The sequence below is a fragment of the Vipera ursinii genome (assembly GCF_947247035.1).
Source record: "Vipera ursinii genome assembly, chromosome: 1".
Taxonomy (NCBI): domain Eukaryota; kingdom Metazoa; phylum Chordata; class Lepidosauria; order Squamata; family Viperidae; genus Vipera; species Vipera ursinii.
The window spans coordinates 227834411-227848981 of NC_139512.1; positions in this window are offsets into that span (position 1 = coordinate 227834411).

Sequence of the window (14571 nt, forward strand, 5' to 3'; positions counted from 1 at the left end):
GAGGAGTGGAATCACAGGGACACAACAATCCATGACCAGCACTGCCTGCACTGCTGCATTCAGGGATCATCTCAGGGTTAGGATTCAGCCAGTTTGCACTGGTTCAGTAGAACCGGTAGCTTATTTGTTGTTGAGTTCAGCAAATTGGCTGAATCCCACCACTATATGGCACCCACTGAAGCCCCTAGCCCTTTTTCTCAAGGCCCAGAACAGCCCTCCGGAAGTGCATGGATGCTGCTTCCGGAAGTCCATTTTGGGCCTCCAAGCAGGGTTCTTCAAACTTGACACAACTTTTAAGACCTGTGACTGAGGCTTCTTTGATAAGAAGCAAAATATCATCAAGGAAAAGCAAAGTTCAGTTGCCTTTTGAAAAAGCACCTTTGAGTTTAAGACTTGTGGACTTCAACTCAAGAATTCCTCAGCCAGCCCTTAGAGACCCCTGGCTTAGAGCAACACATAAACCTGGAATCTCTTAAGGCAGGGGTGTCAAACTGCCGGCCCGTGGGCCAGTTGCATCATGCAGAGGCCGCACCCACTCCAGCTCCGGCAATGCAAAAAAAAAAAGTTGTGTTACGTCGCAACACGTCACATGTCGTGGCAAGTTTGACACCCGTGTCTTAAGGGACTGTCGAACTTTAGAACCAGCTCTTCAAACTCAATTTCTTTGAGAGGGCCAATGCTTTCTTTTGTCACCAGGGAATATTTCTCAAAGGTTCTTGACCGTTTGGAAATTCAGAACATTTCTGCTGAGGCATCCAAAGGCAGTCTGTGATAATAAGACCAGCATGCTATTAAATAGCAGCCGATGGGGAACTTCAGGAGGAGATTATTGCAGCCTTCATCTCCTGCTGGTAGATTTCCCACAACCATCAGCTGCCCTCTGTGGGAAACTGATGCTGAACCAGATGAGCCTTTGGTCGGATCCGGTGGGAGGTTTCATTTCCAGAGCCTTTCTTCAGTATGCTGCTGCTGCTGTTGTTGTTTTTGCAACTTTTCTAAAGCACAGATGGACTGAGCCTAACATTTTTTCTCTTCTAGCTCAATAAAGAATTGGCAAATTAAACAAGAGACAAATCTCAGTGTATTTTTGGATCAAGAGAGGTCTAACGTTTTGTTTCCCTCAGCCAAATGTCTTTTGTTTTCTGCTTTGATGATTCCTTTGTCTGAAAAAACACAACAAAACATAATATTCAGGTTCTGCCTTGATAAATGAGTTCTTCTGTCTTCCAAAAGAATGAGGACAAACAGATTTGGTGCTGCACTTATCAAACGTCCCTCATCACTGCTTTCAAAATTAATCTTTGCTTCGGGACTTCCGGTGGTGACACGACGCTGAAGACAGCCATCTCCGGGCTGTCCGCTCCGCGGCTTTGTTTGAACTGCTGAAAACAGCGCCGATCAGCTGTTTTAGTGGTTCGGAAGCCCCCTCCTCGGGAGAAGAGGAGGGGGTGAGGCCCCAGGTAGGGGTTGAGCTCTCCGGGGCCGCCTGAGCTTTTAGATCGGGCGGCTGAAGGATCGAGCCCCCCCAAAGCCTGGGTTTGCTCCGGGCTGCGCAGCACTTCTGCTCCGTGCTTCTGGGAGCAGAACCAAGCGTTAGCAACCACCCCTGCCAGAAGGAAAGACTTTCGAGTGTGAAGAGGCAGGCAGAGCGGTACAGGAGGTCAAGGTGAAGTGGATTTTTGTTCTCTAGTTCAATGGACTTTATGGATTTTAAAAGTGAAAGTGCATAGCAAGTGAAAGTGGGGAAAGATGGCGACTAAAACTTCTAAAGCTCTCCGTAGTGCGGGGGCTTCCCCGGTGCAACAGTCCTCGCTGCAAGCCTTACTTCCTCCTGCACCTGCTCCGGCACTGACGGTTAAGGATTTACAGGATGCTTTGGAAAAGCACTCACAATAAATATCAGATATTATAGATGAAAAGATGGAAAAGCTGGAGGAGAAGCTGGAGGAGAAGATGGAAGAGAATTTTACAGCAATGAGGGCAGACATCTTGCCTGCACTTGAAGGTGTGGCTGTATGTATACAATGCTTGGATGAAAAAATGGAGGATCTTAGCCAAAAGAATTCCAGACTAGAAGCAAAAGTTTTAGAGAACGAAAATATAATGGATAAAATGGATGGAGACTTGACTCTGGTCCAGTACCACCAGATGGAGTTTGCTATCAGAATCAGAGGCTTAAAAGAGAATCCTAAAGAAGATTTAAAGCAGATAGTCTCTGAGGCTTTGGAAGTGGTACTGGGACAGCCAGCAGCTGAAATTGAGGGAAGTATAGACAAAATATTTCATGTGAATTCATGGATTGCAAGGCAGAGGAAGCTACCTAGAGATGTGGTGGTTTATTTTACAAAGAGAGCAATTAGGAATGAAGTTATCCAAGTTGCTTATGATACTAAGCTTGTGGTTGCCGAGCAAGAAGTTTTGGTTTTAAAAGAGATTCCTCCAAAAATTTTAAGGAGAAGGAAAGATTTTGCTTTTTTGGCACAGGAACTTAAGAAACGCGACATCAAGTTCATATGGGAGATACCAGTGGGCATGGTGGTGATGCATGAAGGTACGAGACACCGCTTGGTCACAGTGATCCAGGCACGTGATTTTTATAGCAAAGTTTTAAAAGCAACCCCTCTACCACTTTTGGAATCTGCAAAGAAAAATGGCGAGGGAAAGCCTCAAGATGCTGAAGGAATACAGACAGATGAGAAAGTTACTGGAGGGGATCAAATTACAGTTTCATCGGAAGACGCTAGCGAGCAGAGGATGACGCGTGCCGCCTCGAGACGAGTGAGACAAGAGCAAGAGCAAGATCAGCAGAAAGTTATGGAACCTTCAAAGCGTACCTATAGCAAAGCTGTGGGAGGGGCGCGGCCTAAGGAAGTTAAGGGGATCATGGCAGGCGTGCTCCAGAAGCTTTGGGACGCCAAGGATGGCGACTAAGTTCCTAACTTGGAATGTCAATGGTTTAAATTCACCACAGAAGAGAAAGAAAGTTTTTCAATATTTAAAACAATTTAAGACTGATGTTATTTGCTTGCAAGAAACACATATTAGGGTTATGGACCAAAAGTATCTGTTGAACTTAAGGTTGGGTACGCAATTTATTGCTTCTGCAATGAATAAGAAAAATGGAGTGGTTATTTATGTCAAGAATACTCTGACAGTGGAACTAATAGAAGCAGATAAACAGGGAAGATACGTTATGATAGATCTGCTGTTAGAAGGCAAAAAAACGCTTTTGGTTGGACTGTATGCTCCTAATCAACAACAAGCTGACTTTTGTAGATCACTACATAGTAAGGTTACCCAGATGGATTATAAATCTTTTATTTTTATGGGAGATTGGAATGGTGTCTTGGACGTACAACTGGACAAGTATGGTTCTTTTAAACATGCCCCGAGTCATGCTAGATTGCCTAAATCTTTTTTTGAAATGAAGGATGATCTGGAATTGCGAGACATTTGGAGGGAAACACATCTACATGAAAAGGATTATACTTTTTTTCTGATAGACACCAATTTTTTTCCAGGATTGATTTTATATTACTGACTAATGATTTTTTTTCTAGGATTAAGAAGATAAAGATTTGTCCAAGAACTATATCTGACCATAGTCCAGTCTGGTTAGAGATTAATAAGGATAATAGAGATAGGCGCTCTTGGCGCTTAAATGAGAACTTGTTTAGAAATCAGAGCAATGTGGAAGAATGTAAAAAACAGATGAAGGACTTTTTTGAAATTAATATGAACAAGGATACTTCTATGGATATGGTTTGGGACGCCAGTAAAGCTTATACGAGAGGGGTGTTAATATATATGAATAATAAATACAGACGTAACTTGGAAGTTAGGAGGAAAGAACTGGAGAATGAAATTAGGGAAAAAGAAAAGGCCCTAATTTTGAATCCATCGGATGTGAAGATCAAAGAGGTTATTAAATTGTTAAGAGGACAATTTGATAAGTTGATGGCTGATCAGGTGGCAACTAACTTACGGTTTGCTAGGCATAATACTTTTTGTAATGCCAATAAACCAGGTAAATGGTTAACTTACAGGTTAAGGAAAAAGCAAAGGGCTTCTAACATAGATAAAATAGAACATAAAGGCAAGGTTGTGTATCAACAGGTTCTTATTAAGGAAGCCTTTGTGGACTTTTATTCCAAATTATATGCTAAAGATAAGATTAATGAAACAGACATTGACGTATATCTGAAGAATGCCAACATCCCGGTTCTTGCACAAGAACAAAAGGAAGAGATTAATCAATTGATAACAGAAGAAGAAATTCTTTTAGCAATTAAGCAACTGAAGGTGGATAAAGCGCCAGGTACGGATGGACTGACTGCGGTCTATTACAAAAATCTACAATCAGAGGTGATAAAGCCATTAAGGGAATTGTTCCAGACAATTCAAAGGGGAGGAAGGGTGCCTCCGTCTTGGAGAACTGCTTTTATTTCCCTGATTCCGAAGGAAGATCAGGATGTTACTCAAGTAAGAAATTATAGACCAATATCACTTTTGAATACGGACTACAAGATATTTGCTAAGGTTTTAGCTAATAGATTGATGAGGGTTTTGCAACAGATGATCCATGGGGACCAAACTGGGTTTATTAGTGGTAGACAAATGAAAAATAATGTGAGGCATATAGTTGACTTGGTGGAGTTTTTGGAAAGGAACAACCAGATCCCTGCGGCGTTGATCTTTTTAGATGCTGAAAAAGCTTTTGACCAATTGGATTGGCAATTTTTGATGAAAGTTTTAGATAAAATGATTTTTGGGGATAAATTTTTACAACCAATTAGGGCATTATATCAAAAACAAACTGCCCGAATAATAGTAAATAATAGTTTGACTGAAGTATGCAATATTGAAAAGGGCACAAGACAAGGGTGTCCGTTATCATCTTTATTATTTGTATTAACATTGGAGATATTATTGATTAAAATATGGAATTCGGAAAAAATTAAGGGTATTCAAATTAGAGATCAGGATTATAGACTGAGGGCGTTTGCAGACGATCTGGTTGTTACGGTGACCCAGCTAGAAAATTCTGTTGTGGACCTGATGGAGATAATAATGCAATATGGGAAGGTTTCTGGATTTAAAGTTAATGTACAAAAAACTAAAATATTAGCCAAAAATATGACAGCATCGCAAAAGGCCCTTTTAGAAGGGTTAACTGGATTCAAGATTGTTAAAAGGGTTAAATATTTGGGGGTGTATTTGTCACCCTCAAATGCAAAGTTATATAAAAATAATTATGAAAAGTTATGGGGAAAAATTCAAAAAGAATTGGAGAGTTGGGAAAAATTGCAATTGTCTTTACTGGGAAGAATTGCAGCAGTGAAAATGAATGTCTTGCCTAAATTTCTATTTTTATTTCAAATGATACCTATTCTTAAAAAAGATTCAAATTTGGAGGAATGGCAACGGGGTATCAATAAATTTGTATGGGCAGGGAAAAGGCCATGAGTTAAACTTAAGATTATGCAGGATACGTGTGAAAGAGGTGGTCTTAAAATGCCCAACTTTAAATTATATTATGAAGCTGCTGCGTTGTCAGGTATAAGTGATTGGATTAATTTGACACAAGGGAGATTATTAAATCTTGAGGGCCACGACTTGTTATTTGGCTGGCATGCATATTTATTGTATGATAAGAAGGTAGATAATGTGTTTAAAGTGCATATTTTAAGACAGGCATTGCTGAGAGTTTGGAAAAAGTATAGACATAAGTTAGACTACAAGATACCATTGTGGGCAATTCCGAAACATGCAATAGAAAACACAAATGTTGGCTTCAAACATGATGTGACTACGTACAAGGAGATCTTAAGCTTGGAGAGGAACATATGGTGTTTGAAGCCGTATAATCTTTTACGAGATGAGAAGATTGTTCAAACTTGGTTTCAATATGGTCAATTACGGGCCAGGTGGAAAGAAGACCAGAAAATTGGATTCTCAATGACTGATGAAAATTTGGTAAAGCAAATTAGAAATCAGGGTCCAGCACATATCAAACGGATATATCTTGCATTGATAGAAATCGATTCAGAAACAGTACTTGTTAAAGATTGTATGATAAAGTGGGCTCAGAATATTCAAGAAGTTATCACAATGGACACTTGGGAAAAGATCTGGGTGAGGAACGTAAAATTTATACAAGCTCAAAACTTAAGAGAGAACTTTTACAAAATGTTTTATAGGTGGCATTTAGATCCTAAAAAGCTTGCAAGTATGTATCTGAGCTATCAACCTAAATGTTGGAGATGTGGTGGCGAAGATGCAATGTATTTTCATATATGGTGGACCTGTAAAAAGGTTAAGGCTTTTTGGATTAAAATCTGGTGGAACATGCAGAAGATATTTAAGCAAAGGATAAAGTTTTGTCCGCAATTGTTCTTATTGGGCATAATTACAGATACTACTGTTGTGGACACCAAGTTGATGTTGAACTTAATTACAGCAGCAAGACTTTTAGTAGGTCAATATTGGAAGAAGGAGGAACTCCCGACTATAGAAGAATGGACTCTAAAAGTTTCTGACCTGGCGGAAATGGCAAAGATTTCGGCTTATTTGAAAGATCATTTGCAACAACGTTCTATTATGGAGTGGAAAAAGTGGATTGATTATATCCAGAACAAATATGGGACTAAAAAGTTTCACTTAGCATTTGAATAAGTTTTTTTTCTTTTTTTTATGTGATATTAGTATTGCTTGTAGTCATTTCATATGAGCTAGAGTGCGATAGACTTAATAGTTTATTGTTGTTAGCATATGGTTGTTTATGATTGTTTTTTGCTTTTATACCTTGTATTTAGCTCTGGGAAGTCGGGGAGGGGGGAGGGGGGAAGGGGGGAGGGTTAGGGAGGGCTAGGAAGGGGTGGGCGGAGGGAGGGGGGAGGGATTGTTAAAGATAAAATGTATTGTAAAACTTTTCAATAAAAAAAATTAATCTTTGCTTCATTTTTGCGTATACTTAAGAGTCCATACAGGAGCACACTGCGTTGATTTGCAGAAACCTGTGAAAATCAGAACAATGTACTTAAATTTTAAAAAAGGATGGGGCAAAGTCAGAGAAATAAAAGAGAATAGTCGGAGAATGAAACTTTTTCACGAGCAACAAAACCTTGCTGCAGTTAATTAGGAAGTCTATGAAAGTAGGCCATAGGCCTGTGCATTTGCTTGCAGCAGAAGGGTGCAAAATTTTTACCTCACAGAGCCTATCAAAAAGATCCTGGACTCCCTGCTGAAGAAGCAAAGAGAGATGGAAAAATGGCTGTTAACTTTTTCCTTTTGCCCCTAGACTCTCATAGTTCTCTATCAATCAATCTCATGGAATCAAAGGACAATTGGAAGGCCTTTCCAATTGTTCAAGCATCTAAACTCAGTTGGATTACTTCTAAACACCCGTGCCCTAAAATTCGTTTAGCTCTCAGCCTTTAGTCTCTAGAAAGTACTCTGAAGCCCAGTTTCCCTTGCCAGCACCCTCGAAGGAGGGGAGGTGGACCAAGCGGCAAGGTGGTTTGATGTCCTGAGTTGGAACTGCTTCCCCAAGGATCTTATCCAGAACAGATTCCTGGAACTGGTATGAAACTCTATAGCCAGCTGCCAAAGCCCAGCCCAGCTAAGGCCTTGCATCCACTGGGATTCAGATTTGTATCTATGCCAAATGACAAATCACTTCTGAAAATAAAGTGGATTTCCAAATAAATAAAAGAAAAAGACATTTTTAAAAGATCCCACTGGATAGGCAATAGCAAAAATAAAAAAAATTAAAAAATCTGGCAAGCATGAAAACAGAGCCGCCTTAGGTTGCACTGTTTGAAGCCATCTTTACAGCCTTCTACAAAAGGTTTATTCAGATGCTGATTTGAGAGACCAATGCAAATGTAAGTAATGAGAATGACATACAGGTAGTCCTCAACTTACAACCATTCATTCAGTGACTGTTCAAAGTTACAACGGCACTGAAAATGACTTATGACCATTTTTCACACTAATGACCACTGCAGCATCTTCTCACAGTCACGTGATCAAAAGTTGGACACTTGGAAACTGGCATGTATTTATGATGGTTGCACTAGGGCACGGGTCGGCAACCCGTGGCTCCGGAGCTGCATGCGGCTCTTTAAGCCATCTCATGCGGCTCCCATTCCTCCTCCGCCGTTCTGGAAAAAAGTCCCATTGAGAGAATGGGGCAGCGGAGGTTTGGAGAGCTGGTGCCCTTTGTGGCCGAAAGAAATGCGAACGAAGGCAGCAGCTCTCCAAACGGGGAGTCATCTCGGCCTACGAGTCCCCCCTCCCCAGTAAGCTGGCGGCACCGGGCTCAGGATGCAGCGTGGGCGTCGGGGCTGCCGAGGATTGGCATAGTGCAAGTGATCCAGGGCAGGAGATGATCCCGAAGCTTCACAAAAGGCGGAAAGAAAAAAGTCCCAGAGAGAGAGAGCACAGGGCGGGGGGAGAGCAGTTTTTTTTGAGGGAGGAAAAGTCAGGATGGCAGAGCAGTCCATACTAGAGGTGGACGGGGGCAGGGCTGGTGCACATTTTGTGTTGTTCTGTGCATGTGCGTGCACGCACGAATGTACGCGCACATTTTGCGGCTCCCACTTTTTTGTGTGTGTGACGGAACCGGTTCCGAGTGGCTCTTTTGCTGTTTCAGGTTGCTGACCCCTGCACTAGGGTCATGTGATCATCAGTTGTAAGCCGGATTCACTTAACAACTGCACAATTCACTTAAGAATGACAGTGATTGATTGATTGGCAATGCCTTGATTGGCAGTGGAAATTTTGGGCTCCAGTGCAGTTGTAAGTCAAGGACTATCTGTACTTTGTCCTAAAGCCAATGCTTTTATGAGCTAGGAATTTCCTCATAAATGCCCCATCAATCTCCCAATATGGGATGATTTTGTATTGGGCAGAAGAGAAAAGCTGCCTTCATTTTTCTATTTTTCTTTTATTCTCCATTTGCAACTTTAGTGTAACCCTTGAACAATGTGTCCCTTGTATAATCATTTCCAGAAATCTGTGTAATTTTTCTCCTTGTAAGAAAGAAGATAATGTTCGGAGATGATAAAGTGTTTCTATGCTTTTTCATCAGTCGATTAAATAATAGTGTTACATATCTGTCTACATTATAAACATCAGCAATTTATTTTCATTAATAAAGGTATATTTTCTATATTTTTTTTTTATTAAAGAGTTTTACAGAAACAAGATTTTACAATATATCCCCAAATCCCTCCCAGCCCAAACCACCCCACTTCCCAGAGCTAAATACAGGATTATAGTTATAATAATCATATTCTAAATAAGAATTATCCATAATATACAATTAACCAAATTCATAATGTGCTTTAACTCCCCTTTAACATAGATACATACAAAGTACTAACACTAAGATAACAATATCCCTCTAAAATCTACTCATAAGCTAAATGGAACTTTTTAGTCCCATATTTATTCTGAATATAATCTATCCATCTCTTCCAAACTGAAATATATCTTTCCTGTGAATGATCTTTCAAATAAGCAGAAATCTTAGACATTTCTGCAAGATTCGAAACTTTAAACACCCATTCTTCTATAGTAGGCAAACTATCCTTCTTCCAATATTGTCCCACCAGTAACCGTGCTGCTGTTATCATATTCAACATCAAATTGGTTTCTTTAACATCACAATCTACAACAATACCCAATAAAAACAATTGCGCAGAAAACTTTATCTTCCTCTTAAAAATCTTTTGAATGTTCCACCAAATTTTAATCCAAAAAGCTTTTATATTTCTACAGGTCTACCACATATGAAAATAGGTGGCTTCTAAACTACCACATCTCCAACATTTAGACTGCAAGTTAGGATACATATTAGACAACTTCTTGGGATCCAGATGCCATCTATAAAACATTTTATAAAAATTTGCTCTTAAATTTTGAGCCTGAGTAAATTTAACATTTCTGACCCAAATTATCTCCCAAATTATCTCTCCTTGGGAGATAATTTTCTATATTTTTCTAATCTTAAATAACTCTGCAAGAGGAATTCCATAAAATTCAGGCAAAAACTCATGTGTGTCTATATCTTCCAGGTCTCTTCCTTTTCATAGAAAACGGCAGTATTGTTTCTAGGAATGCATTTAGATTTCTCCTCGTTAATCTCCGTTGTCACAGCAAATAATCTTATTAAATATCAGCTATTGATACCGGAACAAGTGAAGAAGGCATTAAAAAAAGTATTCTCCCTCAACAAACTGTTAAAATTGTTGCTACATTATGGAAAGCATCGCATTTTTGTCAAGTGCGCTTTCAACATTTGGTGCAATAAGATTATTACTAATGATTAGTCAAGATAGATTATTTTAAAATCTGCACTTGGAACCTATTTACAATCTGTTTGGTGAGCTTGTGTGAAAATTCAAAGGCTTTGGAAAAAGGTTTTCATTGAAATAGTATCAGTAATTGAACCAGATACATAGTCCTCAACCTATGTCCACAATTGAGCCCAAAATTTATGTTGCTAAGTGAGAAATTTGTTAAGTGGATTTTGCTCCATTTTACGACTTTTCTTGCCACATTTGTTAAGTGAATCACTGCAGTTATTAAATTAGTAACACCAGTGGTGGGATTCAAATATGTGAACAATCGGTTCTCTGTGTGGATGCCACTTCCGGTAGTCCATTCTGGGCCTGGGCAACAAAAAAATTAGCTACCGGTTCTGCTAAAGTGGTGAGAACCGGCTGAATCCCACCACTGAGTAACACTGTTGTTAAGTGAGCCTGGTTTCCCCATTGACTTTGCTTGTCATTTATTTGAGGAAATAAATGATTAGCTGCAGAAAGGATTGGTAATATTTTTGTGAGTGGCTGCGAAATAATATATAATGTACATTTAGAAGGCATGGAATAGTCCTTCATCTATTGGTCTGGATTCAGGAATGTTAACGAATAGTCTTTTCCTTTGGAAAAGTTTGGCTGTTGCTGCAAATGACTTTCTAACAGTTTGACATAACTTTCTTGAGCATCCCCAGGGTACCAATTCACATGCTTCTATACTAGTAGTACCTATGGCCAAATATTTATTCATTTAAAAACAACCAATGAACATTGTATTATTCCCTACTATTTTTTATTAGCACAGGTAAGATGTTCTGTGTATAGTCACAAAATTATCTCATTGAGCTTTGTTCTTAAATAATAAAAAATGAAACAAATGCAAGTTCAAGAATATGCACAATTTTTTAAAAAAGTGTAATCCAATTATTCTTGCAAAAGCAGCATTAATTTTCAACACTGAAGAACTTTACCAAGCTAGAATGCTCTTCTTTATAAAACATTTAAAAAGTTTGTTATAGCATATGCGACAATATGAGATTAGAAAAATATTGGGTGTCCCCCCCTGTATTTTCTTATTTTGCCACTTCTCTAACTCTTGAGGCAGCCATGTTAATGTGGACTGGAAAATCTGGATGATCACTGGATAGAAGGAATTACGGATAGTTGTTTAGCAACCACAATTGGTACGTCAACTCAGTTGTTAATCCAAACGGTCGCTAAATGAAATTGTGAGTAGGTTTACAATCTCATTCAATTTTCCCTTGCTTTATAGATCTCTGATGGCCATAAATGTGATGATTGGTTGTAAAGTTACTTTTTCACTGGTGTCATAAGTATGAATTGAGTATGGATTGCCTATGCACTTTTTGCCGCCATCTAGTGATCATCCTGAGTTTTACATTTCAGGTATGGTAAACTAATGAATTGGGGAAGCCTAGGTATCATTTTTCATGTTTGCACAAATCCTTTTAGCCATTAGATGGCACTTGGGCCTTTCTCAGTCACGACTAATTACAGGAACTAGGAACTTTGCAATCCAGATCTGGTATTACTAGAGTTACAAAATTCATTTTCTCTAGTATAAACTTTTGAGGTACCTGAAAAAGATGGCATTACAGAGATACTGTAGAGTTAACAGAGAGTTGGATTAATGAAGCACGGAGAACACACAAAAGCAATGCTCTTGTCAGACAACCTGTAAAGCCTGAATTTGGAATAAAACTCTTAAACATGTGTTTTTTCTGCAAGAGCAAAGGCCACTCCAGTAGATTAAAGGCAACATAAAATTGGCAAAGAAGAAGGATTTTTTTTAAAAAAAAACCCCTAATAGCCTTTTAATGACCATTTCCAGTTACGTTGATTGCTTTGGAAGAACATCAGTGCTCCTGAGCTGGGAAAGATGAATCTTGTTCCCAGCATGAGACGAAAGAACATGTCCCTTCTCAACTGAGGTGGATACTCCATTAGTTTTTGACTCAGCCAACTGTGATGAGCAATCACACCAGGACATCTCAGGCAATATGAAATAAAGCACGTAGTTATGGGGCTGAAGGACATACAAGACTTTGCTGTCCTGGCCTCCTGTGCTAATCAGAGAAACGAAAGCCACAGCAGGTATTAGAAGCTCCTGTAAGTGGCTGTTTTGGGATATGAGACTTGCTCCAGAAGGGGCATTTCCTCAGATTTGATTCCCAAGAGGGAGGAGGCATTCCAGGGGAGAAAGAAACAACTCAGTTCATATAATTTGTGTGACAGAAACAGGGTGAAGACAACCCCTCCCTAATAGTTCCCAGAATACATGCTTCACTAGATAGTAGTTTGTTTCAGTTTGGCAAGATTCTGTCTATAGGCATAGAACAATAAAGACACCTGATCGGAAGAATCACTATGTGTCTTTCTTGATTTTTGGAGCCTGACAAGAATGACCTTCGCTTGATTTGTCCAAGGACCATAGAATCACAGCCCTGTCAGGCAGGTTATGATTTTTTAAAAAATATTTATTTGTATTCCGCCTTTATTATTTTTACAAATAATTCAAGGCAGCAAATATACTTAATATTTCTTCCTCTACCTATTTTGCCCACGACGACCCTGTGAGGCGAGTTGGGCTGATAGAAAGAATAATTAGCCCAAGGTAACCCAGCTGGCTTTCATGACTAAGGAGGGCCCAGAACTCGTCATCTCCACCGCTTTCTGTCCAGGGGCATTTCTAATGGGCAGACTTTAAAAAAAAAAATCAAGATTGCTCATGAATCCATTTGATGGAATACAATACCCACAGTGACTTCCTCCACCCCACTGAAATTCTCCTAAAAGCTTTAGCAATGGACTAATGCGTCTCGTATCAATAACAGCTGTGCACTTGCGGTATGCTGACAGAGATGTGCCCAGCAGGTAAATGGCCATGGATTTAAAGCTATCAATTACGTTCCCTACCAAGTATACTCTGGTTTGAACAGGGGATCTTTGAGGGCCTATGTTCCCGACTTCATTTCCTCCTCAGAAATGAAGCCTTTCCATAAGGTGAAATTAGACTGACCTTTGATTCATTGCCACAACATGAATGATCAACTCAAATTCATTCATTTAACCTTCCAGATATCTGTTTTTAACACCAGTATAATGTAAGAGCCAAGAAAGCCCACTTATCTGTTGGAAACATGCAAATATGATCCCTGGTGTGCCTGCTGTTTTATGGAGATGAGAGCCCTGTTAGAAGGTGTGTTCTGTGAAAGTATCTTTAAACCCCCATCAAAATTTGATTAAAGGCCCTCAGCTAGAATAGGGACCTTGACATTGTCCTTCCACAGTGAGCAGCCGATCTCGTAACATATTGAAGAAGCACGAGATGGCTTGAGAACGAATAAGCATGTATATCAAGTGTACACTATATGCAAATTTAATGCAAATTGCCCTTTTCCTTTGTGAAAATGTATTTTAATCTCCCAAAGATATGCAAAGTGCCCACCATTCGTGTAATCACACACTATGTCTGCCGATTCATCCACAAATACATAATGGGAACAAGGAGGAGATTCTGCCACATTCCAGATCTCCAAATGACAGCAAAGAAGCTGAAAGCCTCTCTAAAAATCTTTGCTGCCATCTACTGACCACCTGGAGTTTTGAAGTCAGGATTGATCATCCCAGCGTTACTAATTTCTCATCTAGTTTCTCAACAGGAAACTTTGAAATTTTATTAATGTACTTCAGCAAAACATCAGGTGGCAATTGTCTTGTTACCATACTGACTTTGTTAGAAACCGTCCTGCGACCTTCCCAATATTGTGTGATGCCTCGTCATAAATTAATCCACCCCTTGCGGTACATACCTTATCCATGAGTAATGACCCAGCAGGTTTCCAGAAATAGACTTTAAATGATACAAATGCTGCTTCACTCTACAGATCCAGCTGCCATTAAATAAACTGAAAGAAAGTGGCAATGATAAATTTGCAATCTGGCGAGGAAGTGAACAGGAACACTGATATTTTCTCTCATTGACCAGCAAGCCAAGGAATATCTGGAAGGGGGAAAGGAACATTCTAAAAGGGAGATTCTTTTGCCTTCGCTAGCTAAATCAAGGGGAGGGGGGGGAGGGTTCCTGTCCTCTAGGACAGGGGTCTCCAACCTGTGGGCCATGGCCCACTACTGGTCTGTGGCCTATTTGCAAACGGGCCACGAGTGGCTGGCTGGAGCACGCGTCTGCATGCACAGCTCCACTCACGCAAGCATAATGGACGGT